The sequence below is a fragment of the Sapajus apella genome, unplaced genomic scaffold, assembly GCF_009761245.1.
Source record: "Sapajus apella isolate SASKATOON/1434 unplaced genomic scaffold, GSC_monkey_1.0 scaffold76, whole genome shotgun sequence".
NCBI lineage: Eukaryota > Metazoa > Chordata > Mammalia > Primates > Cebidae > Sapajus > Sapajus apella.
In genome coordinates this window covers 181,528-184,165 of record NW_022437016.1, presented here as the reverse complement: position 1 = coordinate 184,165, position 2,638 = coordinate 181,528, and the positions used below count along the sequence as shown (strand labels likewise).

Genomic DNA, 2,638 nt, shown 5'->3' with positions numbered 1-2,638 from the left:
CATCGTATCAAGAAAAAGATATGTTGGTGAAGAAGAAAGATGAGGGAGGAAATTCCAGGAGATATGGGGGTTTATGTACTCCAAAAATCTAGTATACTCACTAAACTCTAGTACAGTGATTAAGCATGTTGGGTTCTGGCATAACACTACTTGGGTTCAACTCATCACAAACTACTTGATTGTATGACTGTGAGCAAGTGACCTGAACAACTCCTTTATATGTAAAATGGTGATGACAATAGTACATATCGCCTATGTACGGAATTATAAAGTTCAAACGAGTCGTAAGTATAAATCTATTACAACAGTGTCTGGTACATACAGTACATAGTAAATGTTATCTAGCAGTAGTGATAGTAGTACTACTAGTAGTAACAGATTCTCAAGTTAATCTGTCTACCCAGAATGTCCTTCCCACACTTCTTCACCTGAATAATTTCTAATCCTCTTTTAAGACTCTTGCTATCTCCCCCAAGGAAAATTTCCTTTATATCTTTCATTTGGATTTACATAGAACCCAGTATCTTTCCCTTTCCCTGTAGCTTGGGGCATCATTTTGAAATGTTCTTTGTATGTAGTTGCCTTTTCCTCTAGACTTTAAGTTTCTTGAGGATACATTCTATACCTTGTTTTCTTTGTAACCCAAATATGAACCTCATGCTGAGCATATGCCCCTTAAGACCTAAATGAGATTAAAAAAAAAAAAAATGAACAGCTAAAGAAAATGTCAGTCTGCCTAGAAAGATGGCATCTCGCAAGGAAGGTACCGGCTCTTCTGCCACCTCTTCCAGTTCCACCACCGGCACAGCGGGGAAAGGCAAGGGCAAAGGTGGCCCTGGAGATTCAGCCGTGAAGCAAGTGCAGATAGATGGCCTTGTGGTATTAAAGATAATCAAACATTATCAAGAAGAAGGACAAGGAACTGAAGTTTTTCAAGGAGTGCTTTTGGGCCTGGTTGTAGAAGATTGGCTTGAAATTACCAACTGCTTTCCTTTCCCTCAGCACACAGAGGATGATGCTGATTTTGATGAAGCCCAATATCAGATGGAAATGATGCGGAGCCTTCGCCATGTAAACATTGATCATCTTCATGTGGGCTGGTACCAGTCCACATACTATGGCTCATTTGTCACGCGAGCGCTCCTGGACTCTCAGTTCAGTTATCAGCATGCCATTGAAGAATCTGCCATTCTCATTTACGATCCCATAAAAACTGCCCAAGGGTCTCTCTCACTAAAGGCATACAGACTGACTCCTAAACTGATGGAAGTTTGTAAAGAGAAGGATTTTCCCCCTGAAGCATTGAAAAAAGCAAATATCACCTTTGAGTACATGTTTGAAGAAGTGCCGATTGTGATTAAAAATTCACAGCTGATTAATGTCTTAATGTGGGAACTTGAAAAGAAGTCAGCTGTAGCAGGTAAACATTAATTGCTCAGTCTTGCCAGCAGCAATCATTTGGGGAAGAATCTACAGTTGCTGATGGACAGAGTGGATGAAATGAGCCCAGATATAGTTAAATACAACACATACATGAGGAATACTAGTAAACAGCAGCAGCAGAAACATCAGTATCAGCAGCGTCGCCAGCAGGAGAATATGCAGCGCCAGAGCCGAGAAGGACCCCTGCTCCCCGAGGAGGACCTGTCCAAACTCTTCAAACCACCACAGCCCCCTGCCAGGATGGACTCGCTGCTCATTGCAGGCCAGATAAACACTTACTGCCAGAACATCAAGGAGTTCACTGCCCAAAACTTAGGCAAGCTCTTCATGGCCCAGGCTCTTCAAGAATACAACAACTAAGAAAAGGAAGTTTCCAGAAAAGAAGTTAACATGAACTCTTGAAATCACACCAGGGCAACTCTTGGAAGAAATATATTTGCATATTGAAAAGCACAGAGTATTTCTTTAGTGTCATTGCCGATTTTGGCTATAACACTGTCTTTCTAGCCATAATAAAATAAAACAAAATCTTGAAAAAAAAAAAAAAAGAAAATGTCATCAAGGGGCCAAGATGGCAATTAGAAGCAGCTGCAGTACGTGGCACTAATGGAGAGGAATAAAAGCAGCAAGTGAATTCAGCACCAACTGAGATATCCAGGTTCTTGTATTGGGACTAACTAAGCAAACAACTCAACCCACAGAGAATGAAGAAAACCAGGCTGTGGCAATGGCCTAACTAGGAGCTGCATTGAGCCAAAGGAACCCCGACCTCCAACCAAGAGAAGCAGTGAGCAATTGTGTGACCGTGCCTGGGAAGCCACGATTCTCACATGGAACACTGCAACCCATGAATCAGAAGATCCCCTCATGAGCCCATGCCACAAGAGCCTTAGGTCTGATACACAGAGATGTTGTGGAATCTCGGCAAAGAAGCTTCTCTGGCACACATAGAGATGTAGGAGTTCTAATGGGATCCCCAGCAAGGCAAGATATCTATTCTTACCCCTAGGAAAGCAGCTGAATCCAGGGAACCAAGCAGCATCATTCTACAGGCCCCCCTTCCACAGCACCTCATTCAGGCTTGGAATTCCAGCCAGCCAGCAGCAATAGGCTGGAGTCTATCTGAGACAGGACCAAGTTCCTGGGGGGAGGGGCAGTCCATCTCTGTGGTTCAATCAACTCAGCCATTCCAGCT

The 2,638-nt window shown here is 43.0% G+C and overlaps 1 pseudogene across 1 annotated transcript; it reads left to right on the top strand.

Moving 5' to 3' along the window:
- Positions 1 to 729: 729 nt before the first annotated feature.
- Positions 730 to 1,975, top strand: LOC116532352 (annotated as a pseudogene). The gene has a single exon (XR_004260835.1). The product of XR_004260835.1 is annotated as a eukaryotic translation initiation factor 3 subunit H pseudogene (transcript).
- The last annotated feature ends 663 nt before the right edge of the window (positions 1,976 to 2,638 follow it).